This window comes from Monopterus albus, unplaced genomic scaffold (genome assembly GCF_001952655.1).
Source record: "Monopterus albus unplaced genomic scaffold, M_albus_1.0 scaffold81.1, whole genome shotgun sequence".
In the NCBI taxonomy this organism is placed as follows: domain Eukaryota; kingdom Metazoa; phylum Chordata; class Actinopteri; order Synbranchiformes; family Synbranchidae; genus Monopterus; species Monopterus albus.
The window spans coordinates 1,067,407-1,088,056 of NW_018127961.1; the positions used below are offsets into that span (position 1 = coordinate 1,067,407).

The following is a 20,650-nucleotide window of genomic DNA, read 5'->3' on the forward strand; positions in this document are numbered from 1 at the left end:
CAAGTACAAGAACACACACACACACACACACACACACACACACACACCGAATAACCTTGTCTAGTCCCATCAGTATTCAACACTGTCACTACTGTTGCTTAAATTCAACACTACTCAAGACTGATTCTGCTACTTTGAAGCATACAGTATAATGTTCTGCAAATAGTACATTTGCTTTTAAATGTATATACACACATGCTCAGTGTACGACCAAGGTTACAGAGCCATGCCAGGCCCTCCCTCCACTCACAGCTGTTCATCTCATCCTGACTGAAGCCCAACCTGCCCCAACTCAGCACCAGTCTACGAGCTGACTGACAGGAGCTCCATCTGTGACCTCTAAAGGTCATCACGCTGTACATCAACAGCTTAGAGCAGCTCAAGTGGAGCAATGTTACTTTGATCAGAGATGAAAGCTGGTGTCATGGATAAAATGTGCATGAATAGCACAAGTTACTGGCAGGTACTGACAAAATTGTTTGTTTGAAATTTGACCTTTGTGTTATTAAAGGTGTGTATATGTGCATTTAGATCTTTCAAATCTTTCTTACCCACCTCCTCACCCCTTCACATACTGTAGTGCATGCAATGTAAAAAACTACATCATATATTGTCACTGTTGACATGTATCAAGCCTTAAAAGGCCCGTTTCCTGCAGCCACACTAATGGTTCTGTGAGGCTGTTATGAGGAACAGCAATGCTGGAGTGCCACCTTGCTATATGAGTAATAGATGTAGATGTAAATTCATATTATGTAGCACTGGAAAACTTTAAAGGAGCTGTTCAAGAAGCTGATCGATGGTTCAGTGGGTAGAGCAGTCATCTCTCAACTGGAGGGTAGGAGGTTTGAATCTTGGTGCCAGCAGTCCACGTGTCTCTGGGCAAGACACTGAACCGCCAAGTTGCCCCCCATGGTTAGAGCCATCGGCTGAGTTGGTGCCGCAGATGGCTGCCATCGGTTCTGTACCAGAAAGAAATTCCTTGTGTGTAACATACTTGGCCAAATAAAGATCATTATTAAAAAAGTTGTCATTTATTTTACAAAAATATTGAATGAAACAGAATCCAAAATGAACCCTGGAAATTCAATAAAATTCAACAAAGTAACCAAAATTGAAAAAGGGGGAGAAAAAAACAATAGTTTAAAACCCTCAGTGTAAACTCCTACCTCTCCTCCTTCTGACCAGGGACTATCTGGAACCTATCTGCCCATGTTGCCAATGGGTGAGCTAGACAGATGCAAAATGTTGAAAGAATACAGAAAAGCAACCACATATTAATATAAAATCCCTCTGTTACTGCTGACAATCACAGCTTGCTCTAAGGGAGCACATGCACAAACATGAATGCACCAGGTTTAACTGAAAGTCACTTACAGTACTGTAAAACTGCTTCAGCCAACCTGCTGAAGCTCTGCTGCAACAGTAGTGTTTCTCATCTGATTGGAGCTAAAATAATGTGACCATTTTACTGCTGAGTCTTATCAAGCTAAAATAAAAAAGCTCACTACTTAGAAATTTAGGCCTGTTTCTATTTTCATTAGTAATTTGATTTCTAAATTCTTTTTCATGGAAATGGTGTCATGAGAGGGTCTGATGAGATGAGAGCCTACTGACCTGAATCCACTTTCAGAAGATGTGTCACTACGTAGATCACATTGAGAACTGCTGATATGACACCAAATCCAATACAATATTTATGCAAGGGCGCAAAAAAATAACACAGTGAGCCGTGATGAAAAAAATAACCTACACATATCACCAGCATTCATGTTACTGACAGCAGAAAAAGTCAGGTGCACTGACTAGAGCTGAGCACATGCTTTCAAATAACAAATGGCAGCACTTTAGATTTTTATTACACCTTGTGAATTTCTTTCACATCATATACATCACATCCACAGTTGGTCCTTTCATTTATTATCTAAGCTTACTGATAGGTCAGTAGGGCATGCAATATGGCTGAACCTCCGACAGACCGCAAAGCAAACTAACTGGTTTGTTGTGCCTACAGAGCTTTTTTTTTAAACCCAGACAGGACATTGTGCTTTGAATATTACATTTTTTTCTCTACATTGCAAAGAAACTTTGAATTTTGAATAAATAGTGACATCACTAATCGGGTCAGGCCCCATGAACAAATAACCTTTTCACAGGCACTTTCATTTAAATGCTAACATACATGTTAACAATGATTGTGTCTGGGTCTGAAATCAATCTATATTGGCTGGTGTGGGGGTTCACAGGCTTGTGAACTGGCTGCTGGAAAGTGACTTACTTGACAGTCACGAACCTGTGAAGAGAAGCCAACCCCTGATTAGATGTCTTTTACCCATTAGCATTATTTTGGCAGTTCTTGAAAGTACTGTAAGAGGCCCCACTTAATCCTATGGTGTTACAAATGATATTACTCAAGTTTGTGCACATATTTATGTCTCAGAGGAATATACGTAGGTTTCAGTGTTGGATAATGACATGTAACAAGAGCATTTGGCAAAATATGCAAATACCTTCTGTTTCCAGCACAGATTATGTTATTCGTAGTATCTGTTATTCACATAGTATGTTATTCACTGGTATCGGCAGTGTGTATAATGTACCAAACTCTGGCCCACAATATGTCCTGTGGGTATGATATCTGGGGAGGTGTTATGAATGTGAATGCAAATGCAATGGCTGCTGTAAAAACAAAGCAGGGATTATGACTAGAGGAAAATAAACCTCGCTCGGACACACAAGAACAAAAGTAAGGTCCCTTCACTGTCCTGAGGAGAGTCGTCACATAGGTCTTGTTTAAACACTGGCTTTACTTTGGCTGCAAAGCTAATTTTAAGATCAGGATTTAAAAACCATTTAGAGTAATGTGTATGTTCCATGCAGCCCTTGAGGGGCTGTATGATATGGTACATTTGGGTTTCAGACAGATGAAATAAAAAGTGCAAACTGGTCTGTGATCTATCCTGAAAAATCTATTTTCTATCTCCATTGTGAACTTGGCCAGAAAGTAAATAAAAGTCATGACTAAGCAATACACAATTTAAAAAATATAGTTGCACTGTAAACCAGTGGGATATTTATTTGTGTTGAGATGAAAAGTAATTTCCCATCCAGATGCCATCAATATCACATTCAGTGTGTTGCCTTTCCAGGCCAGCCAAAGGGCAGTGCAGGGAGGAGTTGTGGCCCAGAGTTTAAGAGAGGACAGTTGATAAGCTTTTTGACACCAGTGTTTAATGTGAAATTGTGGCAGCAAGTGCAAGAAGGCCCAGAAAAATCCAGTCTTTGCAGGATTTTTGTAAAACAGTTACATTGTTGTGGCAAGGCTGCAAGCTCTGAGCAGAAGCACCACACCTTGAGCTGACGGCATTTTGATATTTCCATTCTTGTACACAGCTCCATTTTCACATTTACAGCTGTTCTTTCATAATGTAAAAAGATTGCATACAAGAGTAGAAAAAGAGAGTGAACAGGCCCACTGGACCCAACGATTACCAGGTTCTGAACAGCAACCAGAGTGCCCAGAGTCCCTCCTCTGATCTGAGCGCCATACACACAGGACCAGCCGCTCACTAATAGAGACATTTACACCTTAGTAAAAGTTGGCAGGTGTTACCTCGCTGTTGTCGAGAGCAGACGCATGCCGGGCATCATTAGGCCCCGTGCCAAGCCTGCTTTGGCTGCCAGCCTCACTTGCTCATTCTGGTAGAGGCTGTGTGCATCTGTGAGTGTTTGCAGGTTCTGTTTCTGCGGAGCAACTGAGGAAAGTGTTTGTTGTATGTAGTGACATGCTAAGAAGGGCTGATGGTTAGCGGTGTCCCATGCAACATATATCTGTCTGCTCTGTGGGTAAAGGACAGACTTGCCTGCAGATCAGCAGCACCTCTCAACTGTTGATCTGTATATGCCATAAGAACAGAGGTCAAGAGTTACTGGCATCTACAATAATACATACATGTTCAACAGCTCATGAGAAAACATTCTAAATATGCTTAATCATTTACCTTCTTCACTGAAAATACAGATTCATACTGTGTATAATACGTTTAGTAGGAAACACAGAGTTTTTATATTGAATGTATTCACAAACTGCAAAATTCAGTAAAATGTTCACTGTCAACATTTTTATTTGTTTTCCCTAAAATATTCGCTCCTGCAACTGAGGCACATGATTTATGTTATCTTTAGGCAACTTAGGAAAAAAATGACCTGGCTAACATCAGTTTGGCATGTCAGAGATGGAGAGCATTAAAAGCATCCAAACGACAAAAATTTGACGTGGATGTGTATTTCTCCCTGCTAGACGCCTAAGTATGGTAGCTGGCGTGTATATGTGGGCATCATTAGCAAGTTAACATTAGCATCACAGTTTTGTACCTTTGTACTGAATTATTCTGGTTGTAATTTCGATTCATTCCAACTGACTGCAACATTAGTGTTTTGGTGTCCAATTAGTGGAAAATAGTGTGCTTTCCTGGATTAGCAAATGAAGTAATTTTGCTCATTTCTGCTCAGTTTTGGTCCAGTTTATGGACATAACACTGCAGTTCATGTAGCATTTTAGTGAGAAGCTGTTAAAATTTGTCAGCTATTAATGTATAACATGAAATTTCTCTTGGTTCACATACAACTCACAGTTATGTTTGTCAAGTATTTAACACTGAACGCAATGTGATAGTGGCCAAAACATTAGTACTGTATCAATATTACTGGGGGGGGGGAAATCCCTCTGTATAATTTACTTGTGTTACTGCAGACACATCCACTACAAACAATGTTAGACATACGTATGCACATCAATAAAATATAAACCTCTTTATTTGACATTGTGTTGTGGCAATACCACCGAAAACCACAAGTTCTTTGGGCTCTATATTCTGTATGCATTAGTGCTGGTTATTATTGCTGTGCTACCTGACTGCTAACTGTCTCCAGCTGTCATGACCACATATGACGTAATTTCAGAGACAGGGCAGGAGGGAGAATAGGAGGGGAATCTGCTTGACCGTGTTTTGACTCTCACTTTTCCCTTAACAGTCGACTATTAGAGGGAGAAGTTAGTTAATGCAGCTTTTTTGTAAGTATTAATAATTAATTAATTAAGTAATTAATTTTTAATATTAAGTCAAAATTCGGTTTCACCTGCCTCTCTCCTCTCTCTTCCACACACCTGCCAGCTATTCTCATTATCACCACCTGTGTTCAGTCCTGCAATCACCAGACCTGCTATATTTACCCTGCCTTTCTACCTGCCCTCTGCTGGTTTGTTCCTGTTTCCATACAAACAGCTCATGCCACCCTTTTGTCCCCCGAAACTGTTTCGTTACCTGCCTTATTGTTACTTACTTACTTACTTACTTACTTACTTATTTATTATAACACCCCTGCGTCTACTACTTCTTCTCCTTGTCCTCTCCTACCTTCACCCATGTTTTCTGGACTTATACTGTGCACACGGAACTGTTACCTGCGGACCTACACCATTCCACTCCAGACTACCTCTCACCAGCCAGGTCGGTGCACTCTTCTCCATTCCCTCCTGCCCATTGTCACCTTCTGCCTTCTCCTTAAATATTCATCACTTTATAGATGGCCCCTGTCACTGTTTCCTTATTTGTCTCCCTGAAGATTTCCATCTGAGGCAAAGCAATGTAGGAACATCGTTTGGGTTATTAACCCCCCACCCCCCACCCCCAAGCCCTCTACCTGTTTTCTTCAGAAATGGCCTGATTAAAATCAACTGCCACCGTCAATTATGATGAATTATGCAGACATTGGTAAGGAAATGAAGCTAAAGGCAGTAGTTCATTTAAAAATTGATTATTGGAGCTCTTAGGTAGATTTTAGAGTGCTGGAGAGCATTGCATATTGATTTGGTGTTGTTAATAACAGTGTGTGGGGGCATTGTTTTACAGGTGAGATGTGTACACATACACATGTACTGCCGTGGTTTATCTCTGTCAACAGTTTGGTGCAAAGTTGTTTGAAGACGCAGCAGAGAGGTTGCTGCAACAAATTATCATTCATCTCCCTGGTATTTCTTCATCAAGTGATAAACAGAATGAATACCTTCTTTCAGCTTATGTTACAAAGGTGATGAATCTTCTCCTGTCTCTTCTGTCCCTACCTGCTCAGCATAACCAGCCAGTGAGCGATCTTCTTGCTCCGCAGCTCAGCCCAGCAACAACCCTGAACTTACCCTCCTGCTGTCAGCACCTGTCTCCCTCTCCTCCTATATCTATTCAGTATTGTTTGTCTACGTACTAGCACTCGTTACCTTGTATAGCACTGGAAATAAATGACCTGCTTGAACTGAAGTCAGCCATCTGAGTCCGCCTTTTCTGTCACGCTACCTCTGGTAGCGTGCAATCATAACATGGACATTAACCCTCAGTGCAATACCTGTAAATATACATTATACAGATTTGTACAGGTCTCTATTTTTTTAAGTACTCTGTTTTATTTCTGTTTATCTTATTTCACAGTGAGCATTCCTTTGTCTGTCTGCATTGTTTACTGTCTGTTTATACTGCTTATTTTGCATTGTTTGCACTGGTTGTTGCTGTTAATACTGCTTATTATGTTATACTAGCCTTATTGGTTTACTCTTTACTTGCCCCTTGCATGAGGATATATATGTACATGCACATTGAGAGCCATCGTACCAAAGTCAATCTCCTTGTGTGTCCGACACATCTGGCCAATAACGCGGATTCTGATAACCACAGTACTTTGGATACATCAATTTAAACCACACACTGGACTCAGGATGTGAACTTTGATCTTTTCTTTAAAGTCCTGCTCTTTGGATACACAGCTATCCACCCTGGCTGATCACTTCTGTGCTCAAAGAAGGCCACACTTACTGAATTGGAGCACAAATACAGTCAATGAACATAATCTAGTTTCCATTCTTCCAAAACATGTTTAAACAGCGAAGCATAGAGGAGTATGTAAACAGATTCTGCAGGAGACAGAGTTGAAGATGCTTTTGTCTTGAGCGTTTTGTATTTTGATGCAAAGCAAAGTAGGATTAGTAGTTTTGTGAATAATACGAGCAACCTGTCTACTGCGTGTGACTGTATTTTCTCAGTTTGCCAACTGGTGCATGTAATCAAATCTTAATCATATGTGTATCATAGAATACAATGTTTCATCCACACAGCAGTGTATCACTAGACAAGCACCCAGAGGACTCTCAGGCCTTGTACTGTCCCTTGAATTCTTTTAATGCTAGCAAATGAAGCACATGCTTTGTGAAATCTGTACTTTTCTTTTTCTTTCATGGCTAACTAAAAATGTATTTATTTATGCTGCGATCTTTCTAAGCTCTGTTACTTCTGTTTATTAATCCTGACTCTTGAATTTTCCTAGCCCCAGACCAGGCCACAGTGCAGTGATGATCAGCTGATTAACAGCCAGATAAACCCCATGGTAGTGAGTTCTGCAACCAGAGTTTTCTGGCTGACATCTGCACGTCACCACACACACACTGCACTGCACATACTCTGAGTAATGAAGAGTTGGTGCTGCCGTCCCTCTCCCCCCATTTACATATAGAATACATTACTGAAAGGTTTATATTATGGCTCCCATAGTTCACAGTGAGATTCAATAAATTCTGCATCCATGGAGCCAGCGCCTCTCGGATGGAGAGAGAAACAAGAGAGAGAACTAAAACATGAAGGCAGGAGGGAACTAATGTTAGCGAGATACACGCATGTCTGCCATGTTCAGAGAGTGGGATGGAAATTGACTGCAAACAAAAAAGCCATTAATAATGATAATCACAATAATAATTTAGAAGCAGGGGATACACACATTTAGCCAGGCAATCAGAAATCCATCTGCAGAGGTGTTAATATTGAAGAGATGCTGATGGCACACACACACACACACACACACAAAACCACACCAGCATTTGAATATATAATGACAACCGGGAGGCCATAAGAAACACTACTTTATGTGGCATATTACTTATTAAAATGGCATCTTAAATATTCATCACTTTATAGATGGCCCCTGTCACTGTTTCCTTATTTGTCTCCCTGAAGATTTCCATCTGAGGCAAAGCAATGTAGGAACATCGTTTGGGTTATTAACCCCCCACCCCCCACCCCCAAGCCCTCTACCTGTTTTCTTCAGAAATGGCCTGATTAAAATCAACTGCCACCGTCAATTATGATGAATTATGCAGACATTGGTAAGGAAATGAAGCTAAAGGCAGTAGTTCATTTAAAAATTGATTATTGGAGCTCTTAGGTAGATTTTAGAGTGCTGGAGAGCATTGCATATTGATTTGGTGTTGTTAATAACAGTGTGTGGGGGCATTGTTTTACAGGTGAGATGTGTACACATACACATGTACTGCCGTGGTTTATCTCTGTCAACAGTTTGGTGCAAAGTTGTTTGAAGACGCAGCAGAGAGGTTGCTGCAACAAATTATCATTCATCTCCCTGGTATTTCTTCATCAAGTGATAAACAGAATGAATACCTTCTTTCAGCTTATGTTACAAAGGTGATGAATCAACACTATAAACAGGTTTGGTATTTAGAATGGAAGTATAATGATAGATTGCTGTTATTTGCTGTAAAATAAGATAAAGTATTCAAGAAAACTCTGAGAAAATGTAAGAAATGTAACTGCCACCTGGGTATTAATCTTGTCTGATCAGAGGAGTTCTACACAGAAGGTTGTGATCCCAGCAGATCTCATGGCTGTGTTTGTTAGTGCACTCCAGGTGAGAAAATATAAATATTCTGATCAGCCATAACATTATGACCACCTGCCTAATACTGTTTACATAGGAGTCAGTGTGGCAGTTGGTTGGCACTCGTGTCACTCTGCAGCTCACTGAGCATCTTCTGTGAATCCATTTGCTTCCACAGTTCTACTGTCAGGAACAGATGTGTCTACAATTCAGTGAAAACCTTGTGTAAAAGGAGTGAAAACTGTGGTTGTGAGGACGAGTTAGAGAGAATCTTTTAGACAAATTCATCAGCCTCACCACTCTAGGTGTGATATCACCACTACAGCCCCTGACTCTTTCTCTTCATAGAGACCAATGGACAGTATTTCTCATTTTGACCCATTTTAACAAAGATTCAAACAAAAAGAAATCTTGTGATAAGGATGAATGAACTTTAAAAGTTTAATCTACAGTGGGTCAACTTCGGGCATCCATGACCCTGTCACTGGTTCAGTGTTTGTCTTTCCTTACTTCCTACAGGTGCCACTGTAATGAGATAATCCATGTTTTTCACTACACCTGTCAGTGGTCAAACTGTTATGGCTGATCAGTTTATACTGTAAAACAAATATCTTATAATTTTGCTGATATTTTCTTGACATTGCAAATTAGTGGCATATAAATAGCAAACATGATTGTAACATTTCATCAGTTTTTAAATTAAAGGCAAGAGTGAAAGAAATTTCACTTAGTGGCTGAGTAACCTCTCTTATGTTTCCCTGGTTGGTTTTTCATATAAGTCATACAGGTCATCGGAAGATGACTGTGGGCTAACACTGAGATGTAACGGTAAAGGTCCAGTCGTTAATAATAGTTAACATGAGGTTTGTTTTGCATGCAGAACATTTGTTCAGATCTGATTTCTTGTATGAACATGTTAAGTGGTAGACTGCTGCGCTTAGCTTAGCTTAGCCAAGCCTCTGGCTAAGAACGTCATGGCCAATACAAACGAGAAGCAGAGCTAGAAGACCCTCCCTTATCATTAAGGTCTCCTGTTTGGGAACACTTCGGCTTTGTTTATAAATTATAAACCGGTGATGTTTGCAATAGTTCATAAAAGACAAGCATTTTTTCCCTTGCTGTTTCAAAAATTAACTGAACCATGAATTTAAAATCAAGTTACGTACACAACTGTGATTTATATTTACTACTAAACTCCAAGAAGGAAGTCATGAATAGATATATGGCAGCAGGGGAGAAATTTTTTTTAAAGTTCTATTTGGCCAGGTTAGTCTTTCTTCACAGATAGTAGCAGTAGAAAGGAAACATCAGAACAAAAGTCCTTTTCCAAAACAGGCACATAGCAGCTATATGTACAGAATGCACTTTAACCCCTGGAAAACACCAATGGTGATGCAATAGTACCCGTATTGTATCTCTGTGTTTGACTGTACAGTATAGCATGATGGTTTAAAAATTGTATTGCCTCCTAGAGCCATAAAACTGGCCACGAACATGGCTGAGCTGTTTTAGATGATTAGAGTTTCTACAGGCTGGTCAGAGAAACATCACAGATTTGAGAGTCAAACGACCCTGTTGAACTCAGTAACAGAACACAGCAGCAGTTAGTTCTCTTTGCTACAAGAAATTGAATTCTAAGAAGCAGCAGAGCGCCTTTATTTCACCAGAAGGGTCTAGTTTTCAAAACTCTGCATGTTTCTTTCCTTTTCATTTCAGTGTTTTGATCAGGCTATAATATCATATGTGCCAGGGATGATGGCTCCGGTCTCTGCTCCTCTCTCTGTCCTGTCTAAACGAAGGAACACAGAGGAAGAGGTTTTAATGAGATCAACACAGAGCGCCAGTTACATTGATAAGTAAATACTACAGCTTTAAATGCTTCTCGCACTCAATTGGCTCCCTGCTATTGTTGTTGAGCGTATGCCTCAGTGAACACTAAATTTTCACTGTCACACTTCAATAACCCTAATTGTCCAAAATAAATGAGCTAATTTCTGAAGTTCCATTTTCATATGCAGGAGATAAGGCAACTTTGCTGATTGATTGGATTCCTTTGTGTGCATGTGGGTATAAGCCTGTGTATGTTTCTGAGCCTCTGTGTGCGTCTGGGTATGAGTGTGCGTGAAACTGCAGCTCTCATAATTTGAGTGAAGGCTTCTGTTTATTATGCCTCTGTTATTCACTGCAAGTATTTCTCTGACCCCTGCTGATATTCATCCGGCTTCCTTTCCCCATAGTAAGAAAGAAAGAAGGAGAGAGTGACAGAGTAGATTGATGGAGCGAGAGAAAGAAAGTGAGAGAGAGAGGGAAAGTTAAAGAGGGGGAGAAAAAGAGCAAGTTCATGAGACAGAGTTTGTTTGCATGGCTGTGTCGATGTGTGGTTGTGAATGAGTGTGTGTGTGTGTGTCTGAGGGGTCCCTATGGATTTGATGCTGGATCTAGCCTGATCATTTGCATTTTTTTCATTTGAGCTGTTATTTGCAGCATTGCGCGCAGCACAAACCCCTGAGGGCCCGCCAAGTAATTCAGTAAAAAGTCAGGTAAGACATAAATTAATCATAAGACTTTGGAGAATTATTGCATTCAGTTCTCTCTCTCTCTCTCTCTCTCTCTCTCTCACACACACACACACACACACATATAAATGCATGCATGTGCACAGATGTAAATACACATATATAAATATAGTGCATGCATATATATACTATTTACATACATAAGAGCACACACACATAACTGTGCATAAACAGGATGAGAGAACACACACATGCACATACAGAGTACACCCACACACACATCACTTAGACTCAGATTGAATCTGAAAGGAGACCAAGGTCAAGTGAGAAAGTTTTCAACTCCATCAAGCAGAATTACTGAGCTGGATGGAGAGGCGTAACTTTTAATGGACCAATGTTTTAATACAAAAACTTTTTCAAACTGAAACACGGCTTGCATACCAATTTGATTTTTCACTTTCCAGTAATGTAAACTGGATTCATCACAACAAAAACTACTGTTTTGTTTTTTCTGGAGCTGCAAGTCAAGTTCAATTAGAGGATTTAAAAATGTGGTTTTCAGAATAATTGCATGAAGGTTTGTTGATTTGGGCAGAGAAACCGTGCGTGGTGATGCCCCTGTTATAACCAATGATCAAATAACTTAGGTTACACATCAGGCAATAATAGGAATCACAAACTGCAGCAGCATGTAGAGAACACACCATCCATCTTGTTGAGGTTGAACAAATCCATTTATTCAATTTTAAGAAATTAAATAAATGAATATTGGAAAATTGAAATTTTAACCTGATGATGGCACTAGATGAAAAATGAAGGGGTCATCAATGTTATTGCAACTGACCCTCTATGGGTGTGAATGTGTGAGCCAAATTTTGTGGTGGTCTGTTTGATGGTTGTTCAGATATTTCACCCTGGACCACAAATAGTGCCACTGTAGTGCAGACTTTAATCCAGTTTTACAGAAAGCTGTTTCGATCTGCTACTGTTAAATCAATACTAGAAGCTTTCCATCCAGACAGCCATTTGGTGCACTTTCATGGCTTTGTCTATGTGTTACCAGAAGGTTTCTTGTTATATCTTTGATGTTTTCTATAATGTATATATTGCTGTCTTGCACTCCTATGTGGGATGTACCAACGTCTGGTACAACATCCAAATGAAAACTAACAAATTAACAATTTCACTTTAAAATAGAAATATGAAGTTTAGAAGCCATTAAATAAAAAACTTCCATTTGCTTAATTTTTAAAACTACAGCACTATACTGTTTATTTTGTGGCACAGTCATACAACCCTTCTTATTTCCTTAGTTTACCAGTCCACCCATCCTAAACCCTTCCTGTGTACCCTCAGTGTTTTGCTGGTGTATCTGAAAGTAAAGCAGAGAGTTTGAAGAAGAAGACACACTGTGTGTGACCTACTTTGAATCATCTTCTTTCTATTTTCTGCCTCTTTATTTTGTAGCAATCATTCAACCTCATGTCTTAGAACTCAGTCCCAGAACTCCCCAATAGCCAAATGGTTACTGTGTGGCATACCACATGCCAAGCGCAGTGTGTGTGACGTCAGCAGACCGAGTCCGATGGCCGACCTATATCGCAGGTCTCCCCATGCATCTGTCTGTCCACCTCTTAGCTACCTACTTTCATGTATACTTAATAAAGGCAAAATTCCCCCCAAATTTTAATTATTAAAAATAAAAATTATTAATTCATTAAAAAGAAAAAAGAATTCAGCCAGGAGGAGAGCCTTATAATTTCACATCTTTAACAACTTACAACACACATGCAGATAGAGAATTGTAGGTTTTTTTTCTTTTTGCTGGTTTAAATCCCCCGTAGTCCACTGCACTCTTCTACCACACTTATCTGTGTCTTTGTTCCTGAATTCAGCAGTTGGAGGCAGATTGCCCCATCAATACACTATCAGAGAAGGTAGGCTAGATAAGAATTCTGCTGCTATCTGTCTGCTGTGAATAAGCTGTCTAGAGGTCTCCACAGTCTTGGTCAGTGCACGTACATTAACTTATACAGTATGTTGTGTGCCTGTGCATGCACACACTGAATAAGCTGTCCAAGGCATCTGGTGTAATCCAGCATGTGCACAGACACACAGTGTTATCAGTAAGAGTGGAGGGATTCAGTGCACTAAGGGAGATATTACTACATCTAGTGTATCTCAGCTCCAACACAATGTTAGTCTAATAGTTAAACTTTGGGAAAAGTTGCCTTCAAGTAAGGCAGGAGACAGGATGAAACATGGGACCACCCAGCTAGTGCACTCAACTCAACTAACTCACATAATTAAATCATTATCATTAATTTAGTATTTGTCAGGTTCAAGTCAGGTCAAATTAAATTATGGAGTTCCAAAATCAATTTAACTTATAAATCAGAGCTGTTAGTGTATTAGCATATTTCCCAGCAAACATTGTATTTTAGCTTAAATTCTCAAATAAGTTTTCATTTTTTAATTTTAGTGTGGATTTTTTAAACAATATAATGCACCTCCAGCTTCCCACCATGAATATGCACTGATCCTGATATAAACATAGCTACTAGTATGGCAGATGGTATAATGATTAAAGATTCAGCATGTACCTTTTTTCATATATTTTTGTTGTAGAAATCTGCTCCAGAACTTGTCTTAATGTGGAGATGTGCTGTCGAAGCCTGTGGCCCAGACTCACTGAACAGCACTGGCAGCGGTACAGAGATATTAGCTTCTAAAAGGTTCTGAGTGGGACTGACCTCTCTAACCAGTCAGAGATTTTCAATTATTTCTGCTTGATCAATAAGTTTTGTTGCATTCTCATTTATTGTAATTTCATAAGGACAAATATCTGAGGAACTGGGCAGAGTGTGGTGGAGCATAGCAGATTGTAGTAGAGCGTAGTGGAGCAGGGAGATGGAGTGGTGGGCGGAGTGTAGTGGGGTGATTTAGTGTTTCATGCTAGTGCTACCTGAAGTTGCATGTTGTAACTTTAAACAGTATGGTGCATGAGGTTTGATATGAAACAGTTTTGCTAGTGAAAACCCAAACTTTAAATCATCGTACATTACTTCACATTGTCATGAAGCAGCGGTAGAAGCTAGACAAATCTAGCAGAAATCTCAGGATTTATAAGAAGCTAACACTATGATCATTGCACAGTAATCAAACAAAATGAATCATAACAAAACTGACAAACACACCGTAAAAGTGGAAATGTAGTGCCAATTTGCTTGGTAGCAGCAGAGCTGGAGTGTATTCTCAGTGCTGTGTTAGGCAGGTTGCTCATTCTGATGATGTTCCTGCTCAGTCCTGTGGCTGAAACATCAAGATCAAAGATTTTTATTTTCAATTCACTATATGTGCAGGACATACAGAAAATCAAAATACTGTTTCTCATGAAACATGAAGATTTCGTACTAATGGAGACTGTTAGTCTTTTAGTGTTGGCAAAAACATCTAAAAAGTCAAATTTTTTTATCTTACAGTGTTATACACAGGTTTACAGGTGCAGCACAGTAATAGCATGGCTTCCTATCCATGTACCCATACAAAGTAACCACCAAGAGTTCAAGACGAGCAGATGATTTAAAGTTCATTTTCACAGATCTTTTCATCTTTAATTTTGGCTGGAAATTTGAAGCTTAGTCATCGACATGTCACGTCTGTGCTGGGTTTCTGTGTTCATACAAAGCATCCTGGAACTGAAGGTTAAGAGAGGATGAGCACAATGAGCACTTTGCCATCAGAGCCACAGATCAGAAATGGAAGCAGCAAGCGACTGATTAAAGTCAGCTGGGTGAGGTGTCAAATGTGTGAGAGACTGAAATGGGAAAAAAGCAAGAGAAATGAGGAGCTTATCTTTGGCTGTGACCTGAAACAGCTGTTTCTCTGCGGTGTGTTGAAGATGGATCCTCGCTCATTTCCTCTCCATCCTGCCGCTCTATTTATGTTGCCAGTTTACTGTCGTCAGAAGGACAGAGACTTACGCTGTCCCTGGAGAGAGAAAGAAAATCAATTTGACTCAGCAATCAATCACTGCTGTGAAGAATACTGCTTTGTAAAAGGATGCAGTCTTATACTGTAAGTGTCTCCTTCTGCTGTTAGACTCTTACAGAAGCAGGAGGTGCTTTTGGTGTAGTTTCCCAGGATCAAACTGTGGCAGCTAGGATCCTGTTCTGACACTGCAGATTTGATGTTGAGCTGAAAGTTTTCTGAGCCCCATTTTAAAGGTGATGTGGAGGTTTTGTCTTGTTATCAGCAGCTGAAGACTCCCCCTTGCTCAACACAGCTGTCAAAAGAGGACAAGAGAAGAAGTGGAAAGAGGAGCAAAGAGTGAAAAAATGAAGAGGATGTTTCTCTTTCTTGTTCTCAAAGGTCAGGAGAACAGTAGGGCCATGAGTGCTAGAAGCCACTGAAGCTCAGTACCCTTTCTCTCTATGAAAAACAAAAGAGAGTTGGGGGAACATAGCACATACTCTTTCTTAATAACACGTATGCAAGTACCTGTGACATGCAGAGCCATCATTAGGATTTCTGCTTTGGTAAGAAAAACAACCAACCAGCAGGCTTATGCTATGTTATCATCCTCAGGCACGGAATGACTAAAGATCTTTTTCATTTAAATACTCCAAAAATGTATGCATGGAAGCAAACAAAGTTGAAAGTAAAGTATGTCACACTGTCTTAGAGAGCAGTCATTTTATTTTATCAGTCAAATACTGTATGACATCTGTGGCCATTTTCCATCAACCATATCAAAAAATGTAGGCCATATACATCACAGGTTATGACATACTGGAGGGAAGTCTATATCTAAAAATAAAAGTTCCCTACAATATTAACGGACACATGTAGTAACAATATGCCCCTCACATACTGGACTTGCTTCCATACTTTCTGTTGACTGAAGGACTTATAATGTTGATCCAATGGGACAGAACAAGGCTGAATCACCTCTGGCGGACACCAGAAAAACCTTTTACAACATCTACAGAGTGGCCTTTATCTAATCACAGACTCAATATGAGACATCTCACCTTTACTCTGAGTCATTTATTTTTCATTAACTTAATTTAATGGTGTGTTTTTTTTAGACATACAATGAGCTGGGAAAATGAAGTAATGAACTCAACAGACACTAATATCAATCCTATTTTCATCATGTATTTTGTTCTGTCCTTCAAAATTAAAAGCAGGCCCAAATAAAATTTGCGCCTGCAGAATTCCGATGACAGATTTTGTAAAGAAAGTAGAAACGCTGAATGTAGGCACATGTTTGCCTCCACCTGCATGTGCACAACAGGTGTGTGATGTTATGAATGTTTTTTTTTGTCATTTTTCAAGCCAAGGATCCGACATTAACCTCTACTTCACGCTTTGACTTGCTAGTTGCACATCTCTGTCTGCTGCTTCCTTTTAGTTCCTCACACAACAATTTGTGTCACTTCTCATGTCAACCTTCCAGACCTGTTCCCCCCCAGCAGCCTATATGAACAACCCTGGTTAATATCTGTTAACAAAGATATTGCCCCCCCCCCGCAGTGGTTGGTCAGAAGAAAGTTACTATGGTCAAAGGAATAAGTGCCAAATTATTTATTTACAAGCAAGTAAATATGCTCTCTGGAGGCAACCAGAAGAGGGCTGCAAGAAGAGGAGGAAGAGAACAATGCTTGGAGAAAAGTAGGGGCTGGAGAGGAGAGAAAGAACAGAAGAGGTTTAGAGGAGAACATGGAAGAGGAGAGTTAAAGGACAGGACGATGGAAAGGAGAGATGGAGCAAAGCAGCATATGACTGGTGGTCTATGGAGGTTGATGACCAGCCCCTGTCAGTCAAGCTCACACAGAGAGAACAGGGCCCTGCCATCTGCTCCAAAGTTAATGGGAAAGAGACAAGGTGGGGATGTGAGATGTGTCAGCACAGCCCAGGGAGGCTGGAGGGAGAGGGTGGATGTGAGAGGATAGAGGTCTGTGTGAGAAAGAAAGGAGAATGGAGATGGAGGTGAAAGGAGAAAAGCAGGGTGGAGACCAAGGACAGAGAGGATCATTTAATGAGATGGAGGGATGAGATGATGGCAGATGGAGGCAGAGAAGAGCGGGTGATAGATTAAATGATGGTGGAAGTCGACAGAGCGAAGAGGACTACTCATCACCACATGTAGTGGGTCTTATTATGGTTCTTAATGTTTTACAATTCATTGAAACCAAATCCCTATTAGAAGCCCTGTCCTTCTACTAAATACAATAATATACTATTAATTTGCTTTGTCATGCCTGGATCACATTCACTAGCAACATTTTTAACTGCACAGAAACCATACGAGGGAGGTCAAGTTGAGCTGTTGAGCATATAAAGGCTCTGTAAGCTAGCATTTGTGAGTTTCTAAATTTAATTTGGTTCATTTCAGTTTGGTTACAAAGTCAATCTGTGTAAAGTTTTAGGCCTAGCACCTGAATTCACATCATCATGACCCATTTCAAACTATCTTGGCTTTGCTGAACTTTGAGGAAACAGAAACCCAGAGTCCATTCCCTGCGTTGCACTATCCATATGTAACCCTGCTGCTCTGCTGCAATATAAGCTTCTCCACAAAACAAATGCCTCAGTGCTGGCAGTCACTCATGACACAGGACTGGATCGTTCAAATAGGCCCCTTTTAATCTACTGTTTTAGCTTCCTGTTCAGTTACAAGCTGAGTCCCATATAGTTGCTGCATCATCAATTTCCAGCATTATTGAGGTTGCTAGGAATGACTTATGCTGTACTACCTTCTGGTATGAAAGGGCTCTAGTGCCAGACTTTGAACCAGAGTTCACATTCCAAGTGTTGTGAAACCTACATCCAAATGAATTTGTTGGCCTATGGCACAACAGAAACAACCTATGAACATAATACACAGGTATAATCTCTTAGCAACTTGTAACAGTGGCTGATTTACACATCCAAGAGTTTTGGAGCAATATTCACTTGTTTAGCTTTGTTTTCAGTCTCTACCATTTCCTGAGGGAAATATCTGGTTCTCAGCTGATAAATGCCCCAGTGTGTTCATCAACTACTTCCAAGCTGTGTCTACTGTTTGGTGCCCAGAAAGTAGTGTACAGTGTGTTTTAGACCTACTGCACTTTAGTTTGGTTACGTACTGAAAAAGTCAACTCATTCCATCACATACTTCAAGTCAGTGTTTACTTTTTCAATATTTAATCAAGACCACAATCATTCCCTAACCTTTAGCTGCCTAACCTTAACCATACCTTAGCTATGGTTTACTTGGAACAACCAAAAGAAAGAAAAACCTTTCACTAACTTTATTCAAGTTGCTCTGCATGATTTTGGTTAAGCCAGTGCTGACTTTTAAAATATTTAACCAGGACTAAACATAAAGCATTAATCATACTTTAGATGCCAAGCGCTGATACCAGAGGAAATAAATTATATTCACTAACATCAAATGTTGCAGCAAATACATTCTTATAAATACTGTCATTATCCTGATGGATGCATACAGTACCTTGAGCAGCATGAAATGTTTTTAATACTAAATTTTTTATTGCAAATGACTTAGCAAAATTATTTGGAGAGTGTACGTTGCAGTCACACACAGCAGGAGAGATGGTAACAAATAAAGAGTAATGGACAAAAAAGACACATTTATCACATCTGTCATGTGCATGGTGTTTTTTTGGACCACCAATATTTCCTGCATTACTGTTCCTACCCACCCTGCATTCCTGACATATTTGCAGCTTTTCAGCATCTTGTCATGAGTGTGAGCTTCATACCTAATCAATTGTTTTTGTGATCCTTTGAGTTTCTTAATAGACCATGTAGTGACACTCTTCTGAGGTCATAGACCTTTGGCAGTTCAATAATGCCCCTCTATTCACAACAGCAGAGATGCTGACACACAGTGAGAGCAGAATAACTATCCTCACATCAGACAAACCTCTTAAACATCTGCTCAGCATAATTTATGAAAAATCTCTCTGATAAATATTCACATAGAGTGCACACTTTGGAAGAAGTCACAAGGTCACAGTGAGTGTGGCTGTAGATGGTAAGAAAACTTTTTATGCCCTGGTGTATGTGTGTGTGTGTGTTTCTCATAAAAATCTGGATCCATAAATAAATAAATACAGAAAACAGGGTCAAGTCAAATGTACTGTATATTAAATTTACAGCACATCACCAAGTTTGTGAGGTTGCCTGGCTGAGCCTCACACCACCTGTTCAGGAAAGCAGGAACTAGGTCAGAGCTAGCCAAAGTCACAACTAGGCAAAGTGAGGCGGTCTGGGTTACAATTCAGGTCTTTGTACAAGGCTTTCCTCTCAGCCATCACACACACTCACCCCCTGCTGTTCGACACGAACAATTCTGGGAGTGTTTCCTTTGAGGACCCCCACCCCCCCCACCCTAAAGGTTCACCTTGTGACTGGACAACAGATGGAATGTAGAGGAGCACAGACAACAACACCTCCTACTTGTGTGCGTGTTTGTGTACTTGAGTAGCTGGCTGTGTGTTGTTAGGTCAACATGGCAGCAGATGCAGGTGTGATCTTTCATGTCTCTTGTTGACACTGTTATCAGTCATTGTCCAGTCATGGAGGGTCTAGTTTGCCTTTGCTGGTGAACATCTTGTTCGGGGTCAGTTTAGCTGAAAGTCAGTCAAACTGATCTCCAGACTGGAAACCCTTTAACAAAGACGGTTTGCTCAGGTTTTTAGTAGCTTTTCATATACTGCAGATGTTTTGAAATTTAATAACAAAAAATATCATACTCAGCTTTCATGTATGACCATAGACTCAAAAATGTGTTTGATTTTTGAGTTGTCACATTGAGATTGTCAATTTTGGTATCATTGCAGACCTAGAGTAAAATCTGTGCTCGCCAACTGTACGTGGAAATCCCATAATATAGCCCTCTGCTTGTTAAGTGTGATGCAACATTCCACTGCTGCGTACAGACTCCCTCAAACCCAAATGGCGGAGCCTGTCACCCTCTACATAATAACATCTTTTTTCTATATAGGAATGTATCATTGAAAGTAGAAAACAAGATCACCTTCTCAAGATTCAAATAGTCAGTGTTGCTGTTTCACCTGGTGGCATAATTATTTATTATACACCATAGTAAAAAAAAAAAATTCCCCACTCGCCCCCCACTTTGGGGCGGTCTTGTATTCCTTCCTTCAAGCTCGGGCCCTCCACCAGAGGCCTGGGAGCTTGAGGGTCCTGCGCAGTATCTTAGCTGTTCCTAGCACTGCACTCTTCTGGACAGAGATCTCAGATGTTGTTCCTGGGATCAGTGGCTCCACACTCTCTCAGTTTGGGGGTCACAGCCCCCAATGTTCCTATTACCACAGGGACCATTTGTGCCTTCACCTTCAACATCTTTTCTAGCTCTTCTTTCAGCCCTTGGTATTTCTCAAGCT

The 20,650-nt window shown here is 40.2% G+C and overlaps 1 long non-coding RNA gene across 1 annotated transcript; it reads left to right on the forward strand.

Annotated features, from left to right (window-relative positions):
• Positions 1 to 5,269: 5,269 nt before the first annotated feature.
• LOC109963874 (uncharacterized) lies at positions 5,270 to 6,298 on the forward strand. Its single transcript, XR_002275452.1, has 4 exons — positions 5,270 to 5,510; positions 5,626 to 5,774; positions 5,913 to 6,031; positions 6,133 to 6,298. It is a non-coding gene; the product is annotated as an uncharacterized LOC109963874 (long non-coding RNA).
• Positions 6,299 to 20,650: the final 14,352 nt, after the last annotated feature.